Below are 13,803 nucleotides of genomic sequence, written 5' to 3'. Positions count from 1 at the left end.
GAAAGAATGAAGGATTTGCAGGAATCTGGTGATTAAAGTTTGGCCACCAGAGGTGTAAGCTACCCAACTTGGCATCTTAGCTAGTCAGTCAGCTAACATATTTGAAGTATTTAAGAAGATATGAAAGAAAAAGTGCACAAATCCTATCTTAGGTTGCAAAAATCTAGTTGGGAGTTATAGAAGATGGATGCCTAAACATGGCTTAATCTCAAGGACAACTAATATCAAATTAGTTGCTCTACTTTTAAGAGAACTATGTAGTGCCTTTATTCAAGATATTAGAAATGCCTTTGCTAGAAATGGGAGAGTCTTTTCATGGTTCACTAATTTTCCCTAGGAATCTGCAGAACCAATGAGAATGAAAGCTTTTGAACGTACGATGATGAGGCAGGATTCTGAAGCTTCTATTTAACTGTATTGTCAGGGACATTGAAAACATCAGTTGTAACTGTACCAATGAGACGGTGTTGGTAGCAGCGGTGTCCCTCTTCTATAGATGAGGAAACTGGAACTTAGGGAGGCTTAAGCAAGATCATTGCGGAAGGAAGTGGTGGAAGTGTGGGCATAGTGCCACAAACATTAAAAACACGAAACATGAGCACAGAACAACTTTCCTTCAAGTCATTTCTCCTTCTTACATCTACGTGGTAAGTCAGCCCAGCCCTTTGGTAGAAGCACCTGTTACCAATGGCAGCAATAACAGAAGAGGCAGAGGAAGTGAAGATACCCAAGGTGGTGCTAAGGCTGAAGATGAGTGACAGTTGCTTCATTTTATTTGTAAAGTTCAAGTGCAGGCCAGTAATAGCCTTCTTTAACCAGTGTATTTTAAGTCCTATACATACAAGCAGTTTCCAACTTGCAAAAGGGTTGTGTTCTAAAAGACATGTAAAGAGGCTGTTTAAAACCAAAAATAGAGGCCAGGAGCAGTGCCTCACGCCTGTAATCCCAGCACTTTGGGAGGCTGAGGCGGGTGGATCACCTGAGGTCAGGAGTTCAAGACCAGTCTGGCCAACATGGTGAAACAAAAAATACAAAAATCAGCCGGGTGTGGTGGTGCATGCCTGTAATCCCAGCTACTCGGGAGGCTGAGGCAAGAGAATCACTTGAACCTGGGAGGCAGAGGTTGCAGTGAGCCGAGATGGTGCCACTGCACTCCGGCCTGGGCGACAGAGACTCTGTCTCAAAAACAAACAAAAAAAAAACAAAAATATACTCTCCTTAAGAAGTATTATAAAGTGGTTATTTTTTTCTTAAACATGTCAATAAAAATTCATATGATTTAGTCCATAATGTAGCTGAAAAATTATGTGTACACAATGGAAAACAGTACTAGAAATATTGCTGTAAACATAATAGACTTGACCTCAATTAGACTTGTTCCAGCAGCTCCTGAGACTGGGCTTCTATTGAATGAGCCTGAATTTCATTCCCACTGATTCAACAGTGGTAGCCAACTCTCATGTAGCAGACATTCTGACTCTGGCCAGGCACTGCTCTAAGCACTTTACATATGTTGACTCATTTCATCACCACAAAAATCCTGCGAGGTAGGTATTATTCTTTTCTCTATCTTACAAAAGCCCTAACCCTAGCTCAAGATCACCTTGCTAGTAAATGGAAGAGGCAGAATCAGGATCCAGGCTGCCTGGCACCAGAGTTCATGCTCTTAACCACTATGTTATGTTGCCTTTCACTAAAATATAATTGGCTTCTTTCATATCAACCTTTAATTCAATAGAGAGGAAAGGGAAAGTAATTCTCGAGTGTGTTGGTGTGGCAGGTAATCATGCAATTCTATAGAGAAGATACTCAGAATTTTTTTATTGAATGCAAGTGATAAATTATTACTGCTTTGAGTGATGGGGGTCTTACAAATTAATTTGTGTACTTTCATGATAGCTAGAGTAAGAAGGTATTCAATAGAAAGACACATGGTATCCAGAAGCAGGTATGAAAACAATAAAATAAAATAAAGATGCAGATGGAATTTTCTACTGAGGCTAGGAAGATGCTAGCCTTTCCCTGGTTACTTAAATATTCCATCATTACACTTCAAACCGCAATGCCATGTAAGGTTTCAATCTGTCCCAGTAAGTCCTTGCTATTTTGTTAAGTCTCTGAGGGCTTCAAGTAGATACTTTTGATGTATTTTCCAGCTTTTCTATTTGCCCTCAGTGGGAAGGCTGGTCTGAATTATGTAGTTCACCATGCTGGAAGGGCAAGTCCCTGAGTCCCTGATTCATGATTTTACCATCCTCCACGACCTCTGAAACAGCGCCGTCCAACAGAAATGCAGTGTAAGGCACATAGTAAATCTAAGTTCTCTAGTGGCCATGTTTAAAAAGTAAAACACAGGCCAGGCACGGTGGCTCACGCCTGTAATACCAGCACTTTGAGAGGCTGAGGTGGGTGGATCACCTGAGGTCAGGAGTTTGAGACCAGCCTGGCCAAAATGGTGAAACCCTGTCTTTACTAAAAATACAAAAATTAGCCGGGCGTGGTGGTGGGCACATGTAATCCCAGCTACTCAAGCGGGTGAGGCATGAGAATCATTTGAACCCAGGAGGCAGAGGTTGCAGTGAGCCGAGATCATACCACTGCACTCCAGCCTGGGCAGCAGAGCAAGACTCCATCTGAAAAAAAAAAAAAAGGAAAACAAAAAAGCGAGATAACATTAATTTTAAACCACATTTTAGGCCAGGCGCAGTGGCTCACACCTGTAATCCCAGCACTTTGGGAGGCCGAGGCAGGCAGATCACAGATCACGAGGTCAGGAATTCGAGACCAGGCTGGCCAATATGGTGAAACCCCGTCTCTACTAAATATATATAAAAATTAGCCGGGCACGGTGGTGCGCACCTGTTGTTCCAGCTACTTAGGAGGCTGAGGCAGGAGAATCGCTTGAACCCAGGAGGCGGAGGTTGCAGTAAGCCAAGATCGCACCACTGCACTCCAGCCTGGGGGATAGAGCAAGACTCTGTCTCAAAAGGAAAAAAAAGAAGAAAAAAGAAAAACACATTTTATTTAACTCAATGATAATATCCATAACATTATCCTTTCTATTTATAATCAATAAATTATTAATGAGATTATTTTTGGTATCATCTTCAAAATTCAGTTTTGGAGAGCACCGTTGTCAGTTGGTCCAAGTGTCCAGGTCTGAGGCATCTGCCCGAACCCTCCCACTCCTGGCCCCTCAAACTGGAAGAACATTCATCATGCATTTTGTGTCCAAGGCTCAAAAGTTTGTTACCCAAGATGATGAGTGCTGACATGGATGCAGTTGATGCTGAAAATCAGGTGGAACTAGAGGAAAAAAACGTGACTTATTAATCAAGTGTGGAAATTCCAACACACACTTGAAGATCTCTCTGCAAGAGCAAATGCAGGTAAGGAAGAAAATCTGAAGCTAAAATCAGAAAACCAAGTTGTTGGACAACATATAGAAAATCTCATGTCAGCTTTTGGTGTTTTTCAAACAACTGACACAGAAAGCAAAAGAAAGTAAGGAATTGACACACTTCTGTTTTACAGAATTGCTGCTGATAATTTTTTTCTTTTAAACTTGGACAGATTCCAAAAAGTTATAGCACCTTTGTTTGTGGCTTCATTGAATATTTATGAAGAAAATGTCAGGGGAGGCAAAATTAACAGCATTAACAGGAGACTTCCCTAAGTTTGTATATTATATTAGTCTATGAAAACATGCAAATGAATTGTAGAAACTTTATCATTACAGTTGCACATATTGGCCAGGTGCAGTGGCACATGCCTGTAATCCCAGCACTTTGGGAGGCAGAGGCATGTGGATTGCCTGAGGTCAGGAGTTCGAGACCAGCCTGGCCAACATGGTGAAACCCCGTTTCTACTAAAAATACAAAATAATTAGCCAGGCGTGGTGGCTTATGCCTGTAATCCCAGCTATTCGGCAGGCCGAGGCAGGGGAATTGCTTGAACTTGGGAAGTGGAGGCTGCAGTGAACTGAGGTCGCTCCATTGCACTCCAGCCTTGGTGACAGAGCGAGACTGCATTTAAAAAAAGAAGAAAGAATTGCATATATTTATGAAACTTAAAGATGAATGTTTTATCAAATTTTCCTTGATTTGTAGATTTAGCACTGTCTTTTATTAGAGGCTTACTAAGATATACAAGAAAAATAACCACATGTTGTGAAAAACTGACCGGAATCATGCACTGAATGCGCAGCCTCATGTACCCTGTCCGTCATCTTATGCCTCTTCTCCACTTGCCTCTTCCTCTTTACCTTCCTCGAAGGAAAGAATTGGTTTCACATTTGTAAAAGTCATTTTAATAGTTAATCATCTCAGAGAGTAACCTGCACTTTAATTGTTGAAACTTAACCAAAATAAGATACAGAAAGTGTCTGTATCTGAGAAACAGCTAGCGCTTGTCATTTTTTATATTTAGTATTAAGACAGGAATGCTGGTTTCTCTTTAATCCATTTAAAACAAAGGGAAGCTATAAAAATAAAGATTTTTATTTGAGGCTGAATTGTCAACTTAGGAAGATTTGTTGTTAAAAATTTGTTTTTGCACAAAGTAACTCACTTCATCTTATCTGGAAAGATAAGCTGGTCATGTGTATGTTTACAATACAAAATTTAGAGGAAAACTAGAAATAGGGTGAAAAAGTACTTGGTAAACAGTAGTGACGAACTGTAAATATTTTCACTCCAGATTTTGTTATCTCTGGCACAGAGTAGATCTTTTGGGAAATATATATGAAAGTGGATTAAGTTTGACTAACCTTATGTAAGCCACATCTAGAAGAGAACAGTTACAAAGAGTTTGGTCTCTAGATTTATTTGTACCCAGCAGATCAACTTTTGCAAAATTCCTTTGCAGTGCAGTAGTATTAGAATTGTGAATTAAATAGGAGTGTTTCACATATATGCTTACTGACAGTCTTGCTCAGCATTTTATCTTACTGGTTCTCTCAGAATTTTCTGTCAACTCAACTACTTGATTTGCAGTCATCCTTTGTTATTATCCTTTAACAAGTTTTATCTTATTTTATTTATTTTTTGAGACAGGGTCTTCCTCTGTCATCCAGGCTGGAGTGTAGTGGCACAATCTCGGCTCACTGCAACCTCTGCCTCCCAGGCTCAAGCAATTCTCCCACCTCAGCTTCCCAAGTAGCTGGGACTAAAGGCACATGCCATCACACCTGGTTAATTTTTTTATTTTCTGTAGAGACGGGGTTTCATCATGTGGCCTAGGCTGGTCTCAAACTCCTAGACTCAAGCGATCTGCCCACCATGGCCTCCCAAAGTGCTGGGATTACAGGCATGAGCCACCACGCCCAGCCTGGCCTCAAATTTTAAAAATTTATAGGTTCCATTTGGTAAAGAAATCAGTATCAGAAGTAATGCTAAAATCTTATAATAGGAAAAGAGATCCACTAATATAGCCTATGGTTATTAGATTTGGGCTACTTTTAATCATGGAATAATCTTATGCATTGGTGTAAGAGTTGATGAATGACTTTACCTGTATGAATTAGAATATTCAAACTGCAAACATTTTGTATCCCTTTTGTGACCTCATTTACAGACATTTAAATTGTGCTGCAATTCTGCTTTGCCATTTAATAAAAAGCTGTTTCAGAAAAAAAAAAAAATCCAGTTTTGTATTTTATACTTACAGCACATCTCAATTTGAACTTTTCAGTGTCACATCTCAAGTGCTCAATAGCTTCTTGCAGTTAATGGCTACTGTATTAGACCACACAGGTCTAAGCCCTCATCGCTTTTCCAAAAGCAGAGTTCTGATCAAAAGATTGCCTGTTTTGGCCAGGTGCAGTGGTTCGTGCCTGTAATCCCAGCACTTTGGGAGGCTGAGGCAGGAGGATTGCTTGAGCCCAGGAGTTCATGACCAGCCTGGGTAACATGGCAAAGTCCCATCTCTACAAAAAATACAAAATTTAGCTGGGTGTGGTGGCATGCGCCTGTGGTCCCAGCTACTCTGGAGGCTGAGGTAGGAGGGTTGTTTGAGCCCAGGAAGTCAAAGCTTCAGTGAGTCGTGATCATGTCACTGCACTCCAACCTGGGTGATAGAATGAGACTCTGTCTTAAAAGATATAGATAGAGATAGATAGAGATAGAGATAAATATAGCTATAGATATGGAATAATATTTTTAAAATATATTATTATATAATTATAGATCTATTTCCTGTTTCGGCACTGTGGCTCACACCTGTAATCCCAGCATTTTGGGAGGCCAAGGGAGGGAGGATCCCTTGAAGCCAGGAGTTCTCAAGACCAGCCTGGGAAACATAGTGAGACCCTGTCTCTGCAAAAAATAAAAGCCAGACATAGTGGTACACCCCTGTAGTCCCAGCTACTTGAGAAGCTGAGGCAGGAGGATCCCTTGAGCCCAGGAGGTTGCCACTGCACTCCAGCCCGGGTGACAGACTAAGACCTTCCCTCTAAAAAAATAAAAACAAACAAAAATATTTTCTGTGTCAAAACTCTTCAATAATTCCATATTGCCTACTAATTTGAACCAAAGTCCTTATTCCAGTATTTCAGATGCTGTACAAAACAAAAGCATCGCCCTATCTTTGCAGTTTCATCTTTGCTGTCCTCACACAAGAACCTTATACTCTAAGCAACTAGTTTTCCTCGTATTTCCAGATCATCTATGCTTGTCACCCTCTGAACTGTTGACTTGCTTAATGATCATAATAGTCCTAGCTAACATTAGTTGGATGCCAATTATATGCCAATGAGTGTGCTAGACTCTTTGTGCATTATTATTTAATCTTCACAACTCTATAAGGTAGATATTATTATCCTCATTTTACAGAGGAGAAGTTAAACTTCTGAGAGACTAACTTGTTCAAGAGGACAAAACTGTCCATTGACCTAGAAGTGAACCAATCTTGTTTTTAAAGTAGTGCTTTCCCAAAATTATTATGTTGCCTTTCTGGAATTTCCTTTTCTCATTTGTGCCTCTTGAAATTCTGCTCCTCCTTCATGGCCCATCTCTGCTCTTACAAAAAGCCTTTCTCGGCCGGGCGCGGCAGCTCACGCCTGTAATCCCAGCACTTTGGGAGGCCGAGGCGGGTGGATCACCTGAGGTCAGGAGTTCGAGACCAGCCTGACCAACATGGAGAAACCCCGTCTCTACTAAAAATACAAAATTAGCCGAGTGGGGTGGCACATGCCTGTAGTCCCACCTACTCGGGAGGCTGAGGCGGGAGAATTGCTTGAACCCGGGAGTTGGAGGTTGCAGTGAGCCGAGATCGCACATTGCACTCCAGCCTGGGCAACAAGAGTGAAACTCTGTCTCAAAAAAAAAAAAAACAACCTTTCTTTATCCCCAACTTGATGTCACTTTTTGAGCTTCTGCCAAGCTTTGAGGCTTTGAGGCTCCTTGTGGCAGACACATAGACTGAGTGCAGAAAAACCATCCTCTTAATTTTCTGCCTAATATGATAATTATTTGTATTTTTGCCTTATGTAACTACCTGTTAGCCCATAAAGTACAGGGACCCTGTAGCTCCTACTCTTCTTCGTATCCTCCACAGTATATGATGCGATGGTCAGCAGACACTAAATAAATATTTTCTGATGATTTAAATTATTTCAGCACCTTCAATCCAGTCTGTTGTGGAATCTCATCCTGCACATCACTGCCAAACTGTGCTCCTAAAACACATTTTTATCATGCTATTTTCTAGAAATGTTTTCTGTTGCCTGCTGCATGAAGTCCTGCGCCCCTGCCTTCCAAGGCTCTTTCCCCATGCTCTGGCCCCCTTTCCTGAGCATTTTACTCAATTTGTTTTTGTTTTTGTTTTAAAGAGGGGGTCTCACTCTGTTGCCCAGGCTGGAGTGCAATGGCATGATCTTGGCTCACTGCAAACTCTGCCTCCCGGGTTCAAGCAGTTCTTCTGCCTTAGCCTCCCGAGTAGCTGGGATTACAGGCACATGCCTCCATGCCAATTTTTTGTAGTTTAGTGGAGATGGGGTTTCACCGTGTTGCCCAGGCTGGTGTTGAACTCCTGAGCTCAGGCAATCTGATGGCTCATGCCTGTAACCCCAGCACTTTGGGAGGCCGAGGCTGGTGGATCACTTGAGGCCCGGAGTTTGAGACCAGTCTGGCCAACATGGTGAAACCACGTTTCTACTAAAAATATAAAAATTAGTGCCTCATCTGTAGTACCAGCTACTTGGGAGGCTGAGGCACGATAATCGCTTGAATCCAGCAGGCGGAGATTGCAGTGAGCTGAGATTGCACCATTGCACTACAGCCTGGGCGACAGAACAAGACTAGTCTCAAACAACAACAACAACAAAAACAAACAAACAAACCAAACCCCAGATTTTGAAAACTCAGCCTCTGATGTAGCCATGCTGGTCCCATGGACCTCCCCAGTTGCCCAATCATTCTTGCCTCCTTTCTAGAATGGCTCTCTCCATTCCTTGGCCTCTTTGTTCTGCAAGATCCACTTCAAGTACTGCCTCCTCACAGAGCCTTCTCTAACTACCCCAACTCTTATTCCCTCTAGATATACTTGCATGACACAAATTGTACCACGAAATTCTGATTCTGTATTTGTAGCACATAAGATAGTTTTATCTCACTAGCTAACTTGAAAACACAGGATCTTATCTTACTCATCTTTGTATTGCACTGTGGCTTAACATATATTTAGATAATAATCAATAAACATTCGTTGAATTAACTTTTCCTAATTATAATATTCTACATGGTTTGTCTTCATTTCTGGTTCATCATGACTTGGCAGTGGCTTCCGAGGCTTTAAGCTTTAGATTTCTCTTTGAATCTCCTCCTGGTATGCAAAAGTCTGTAAACACATACAGTGTTTGAATACATTAGGGGAACATGTCATTAGTTATCTATCCTTGTATCACTTAAGGTATTTTATAAACTTACACATAATCCTGTGACATTCCAAAGCTGTAAATTGGATTTTTCCAAAGCTGTAAATTGCCCTGAAATGGGGCACACTTGTTGTTGCAAATTTATTTCAGTAGCGATTGAAAACAAAAAAACAAGGCAAATGTTTTGCACAACAGTTGCGCAACAACTAAGTCTTATCCAGAATGCTGCACAACACTAAGTCTTATCGGGAATGCAGACTCCCTTTCATCACAAACGAGGCAACATCTCCTGAATAACGTGGAAAAGGAGAAATGAAAGCAAAATAAGGAAGCTTTGTCCCTACGTGTTACAGTTGTGCCTTCTCCAGCTTTTGAAGTCACCATCTCTTAGCTTCATGCCCCCTGAAAATCAGCTGCTTCAAGTTTCTCTGTCTTAGTCTGTGCGTGTGTGTGTGTGTGTGTGTGTGTGTGTGTGTGTGTGAGAGAGAGAGAGAGAGAGACACAGTCTCGCTCTGTTGCCCAGGCTGGAGTGCAGTGGCACAATCTCGGCTCACTGCAACCTCCACCTCCATGTTCAAGCAATTCTCCTGCCTCAGTCTCCTGAGTAGCTGGGATTACAGGCGCGCCATCATGCCTGGCTAATTTTTGTATTTTTTTTTTTTTTTTTTTTTTTGTAATAGAGACAGGGTTTTGCTATATTGGCCAGGCTGGTCTTGAACTCCTGACCTCAGGTGATCTACCTGCCTCAGCCTCCCAAAGTGCTGGGATTACAGGCGTGAGCCACTGCGCCCTACCCTTGTTTAGTCTTAAAGAAAAGGATTTTGAATTTTAGGATGATTCCAATACTAGTTCTGGTCTCTGTTAATTTACCCAAGTGTGCTAGGAATTTAATAACATGCATTATTTTCATAATAAAATAGCTTACTTCTTACTGACCTCACTGTCCAAGAAATGCACGAAGGTGAGGTGGGGAATACCCTTCATGGACTATAGGAGAATATGGGACTAGAAAAGAGAATTTTACCATAATGTTGAGTTTCCCCCTCAATTTATGTTAATATTATGCAATAACTTTCTGAAGAAAGAAAACAGAATTATTGAGTCATTAGGGAAAATAGGAATGTTCTGAATTGAAAATATATATTCTTTCTGATATTCTGTGTAGCTTATCTGCTTGGTGCATTATTTGATCCTAGTAGACATCCCCCATTATCCTACAAGTACTCCCTGTCACCTAGCAATGTGTGCTCAAAGAAGGAACTTAATTTTACCAAGAGAACAAAATAAGACATAATTAGGGAGTACTCTAGAAGCCAATGATAAGACCCCTCCCCTAACAAATGAATAACAACAATTGGTGTGACACATTTGATGTGTTACAATTAATTACAAGGTAAGTCACGAGAAATGTGTTACTAATAAAAAAGTACCAACATTTGAAAGTGATATGTTTAACAATTAGAGCCAATTCAGCAGATTATCCCTATAATAATATTATGTTGATATATGTGCATTCCAGTATGCTTTCTGGGAGAGAGAAGGGGAGAATTATGGGTAGCTACCAACGACTGATATTATTTTGTGAGCGTGTCCATGGAAGTGTGTCAAAAATGTGAACAACATCTGTCTTCTGTATAGTAATATGGGAAAGTTGAGAATAGCTAAGCTAAAAGATGTTGGAAGTATACTTTTTTTTTCACCAGCTTCCATTCCTCCTTCTCGTGGTAACAGCACCCTGATTTTAAAATGGGGAAACCCCGACACTCCTGGGCTTAAGATAGAACCAATCTTGCCCCTAGCTTCAAGAGTGGGCATAGGACCCAAGGCCAGCCTGTCAAAGCTTTGTATCCCTCCGGCTACAATGACTGGTTGGGGAATGAGCATGTGACACAATCACAGCCTGCAAGACCTGTATCACGAGGTTCTTTGTTGCAAAGAAGACTAGTCGATTTTGGCTGACTCAGAATTTGGTAGAAGTTACAAACTCTAAAATGTGGAATTGGCTGAATGGAGGGCGTGGGGATAGGGCAATGAGGACTCTAGTCCAAACTGGAAATTATGAATTCATGAAATATCTGTTGCCTATTGTTTTGGGGTAAGACCACAGGCCCACTGGAGTGTGGTATGAGAAGAAATGATAGTGCCGGGCGCAGTGGCTCTCCCCTGCAGTCCCAGCACTTTGGGAGATAGACAAGTGGATTGCTTGAGCCTAGGATTTAGAGAACAGCCTGAGCAACATGGCAAAACCCTTCTCTACAAAATACATGCTGGGTGTGGTGACACACACTTGTAGTCCCAGCTACCTGGGAGGCTGAGGCAGGAGAATTGCTTGAACCCGGGAGGCAGAGGTTGCAGTGTGCCAAGATCACACCACTGCACTCCAGTCTGGGCAACAGAGCAAGACTTCGTCTCAAAAAAAAAAAAAAAAAAAAACAAAGAATACAAGAAAGTTACTTAATCTGAAAGTGTTCTATATAAAAGCATAGAGAGAATAATATATCGCTTTGCTAAGTGAAGTTCTTTCTGCCTATAGCCTGCAATATAAAATCTCATAGTTTAGAGCCCTATAGGGTAGAAAAAGTACCAAACTGGTTGGACGCGGTAATCTTACACCTGTAATCTCAGCACTTTGGGAGGCCGAGGTGGGCGGATCACTTGAGATCAGGAATTTGAGACCAGCCTCACCAATATGGCAAAACCCCATCTCTACTAAAAATACAAAAGTTAGCCGGGTGTGGTGGTGGGAGTCTGTAATTCCAGCTACTTTGAGGCAGGAGAATCACTTGAACCCAGGAGGCAGAGGCTGCAGTGAGCCAAGACTGTACCACTGCACTCCAGCCTGGGCAACAGAGCAAGACTCCATCTCAAAAAAAATAAAAATAAAAAGCACCAAACTAAACTTAATGCAGAGGCAAGGAGGCAAAAGATTTAGCAAGAAATAAGACCAGAGTTCCAGGCTTCTGTCATGTACCTCCAGCTAAGCATTTTCCCAGAAAAGAGGGCATAGCTCAGATTATGGGTATACATCTGCTCTTATGGCTTTTATTTTGAGCTACTTAGGACAAGTACCATTAAATGGAGATCAGGGGATGGCACAGCACTGAGGTTGATTCCTAGGAGTTTGAAATTCTCAGGTTTAAACATTTTATCTAGAAAAACATTTTTTGGGTGTGACAACTCAGACCAAAAGCTACTGAGCTTTTATGGGAACGTATTGCCAAAGAAACCCCAGGCCCAGCAATCTATTGTATTTTCTAGGTTTCCAATTTGTACCACAACTAAAGTTGAGTAGGGCATGCCCAGAAAGGGCATTTCCGTGTGCCCATCTCTGGCATAGCCATGGAGAATAAGAGACAAGTAAGATCCTCTAGCAGGAAGAAGCAGGAGCCATGCTAGACCATAAAGAAGATCCCCATAGAGAGCGAGCCTCGAGTTTCCCAGTTACCTCGCCAAGGAACTCATTCTACTGCCAGGCAGGGAGTCTTCCATATTCCTGCCTAGCAGGACATAATTTATGCTACAGATCAACAATAACTGTGTGCTATTTTTCATCCATTCTCCTCTTTGCAGAATTAGAGTTTTCATTGTAATTACTCTGTTCCTTTCCATTTTTTTTAAGATATATTGGCTAAGATAGTTTAAGTTTTACCCAGTATAACCGAATCTGGCCACTTCTCTCTCCCTCTACCATGACCACAGTTTAAGTTCCCACCATTTCCCCGCTGTTACGTAACAGCCCTCTAACTTCCCTACTTCCACGCCACACTCCGCCCTACAGTCTATTCTTCCCTGTACCCCAGTTCACATCACTCCCCTGTACGAAACTCTCCCGTTTCTCTTTCATTTATTTAACAAATATTAAGCATCTGCTTGCCAGGCCTCAAGGAGCCATATCCAAATTTGAGAAAGAAATCATCAGCCAGAAATCTTGGTCTTAGAGTTGAACACAGTAACCAAGTAAGGCCCTGGGTTGTCTCTGGGGAAGAGGTGTTGATAAGCACTCTTTTATACAGGCATGAGCATTTCTTGAACAACTCATTTCTAACGGCATTCTAATTTTGTTTAGATAACCACTTTCCATAACACCACAGACTGAAATGAAGTCAGACAGGTGGCCTGGGCCGGGCACGGTGGCTCACGCTGGTTAATCCTAGCACTTTGGGAGGCTGAAGCAGGTGGATTACTGGAGTCTAGGAGTTCGAGACCAGCCTGGGCAACATGGCAAAACCTCATCTTTACAAAAAATACAAAAATTAGTTGGGCATGGTGACATGTGCCTGTAGTCCCAGTTACTCGGGAGGCTGAGGTGGGAAGATCGCTTGAGCCCGGGAGGTCGATGCTGCAGTGAGATGTCATTGTGCCACTGCACTCCAATCCGGGTGACAGAGTGAGACCCTGTCTCAAAAAAAAAAAAAAAAAAAAAAAAAAAAAAAAAAAGTCCGGGCCTGGTGGCTCACGCCTGTAATCCCAGCACTTTGGGAGGCCAAGATGGGTGATCACTTGAGGTCAGGAGTTGGAGACCAGCCTGGCCAACATGGTGAAACCCCATCTCTACTAAAAATACCAAAAATTAGCCGGGCAAGGTGGCAGGCACCTGTAATCCCAGCTACTCAGGAGGCTGAGACAGGAGAATCGCTTGAACATGGGAGGCACACGTTGCAGTGAGCTGAGATCATGCCATTGCATTCCAGCCTGGACAACAAGAGCAAAACTCAATCTCAAAAAACAAACAAAAAAAAACAGCCTGGGACCAGATCACGCTGCTTGTAGGCCACTTAAGACTTCTGTATTATATTCTAAGTTCACTAAAATATAAACCCAATGAGGTCATGAATTTTTGTCACTGTTGAATTACCAGAACAGTGCCTGCCTCATAGCAGAGGCTTAATATTTGTTAAATAAATGAAACAGTAATGGGAGAGTTTTGTACA

At 41.9% G+C, this 13,803-nt stretch overlaps 1 pseudogene; it reads left to right on the top strand.

The window, feature by feature from the left end:
* The first annotated feature begins 594 nt into the window (after positions 1-594).
* Positions 595-3,508, top strand: LOC129057813 (short coiled-coil protein B-like; annotated as a pseudogene).
* Positions 3,509-13,803: the final 10,295 nt, after the last annotated feature.

The sequence above is a fragment of the Pongo abelii genome, chromosome 1 (genome assembly GCF_028885655.2).
Source record: "Pongo abelii isolate AG06213 chromosome 1, NHGRI_mPonAbe1-v2.0_pri, whole genome shotgun sequence".
In the NCBI taxonomy this organism is placed as follows: domain Eukaryota; kingdom Metazoa; phylum Chordata; class Mammalia; order Primates; family Hominidae; genus Pongo; species Pongo abelii.
The sequence above is the reverse complement of the archived record's forward strand: the minus strand, read 5'-3'. Positions and strand labels throughout refer to the sequence as shown.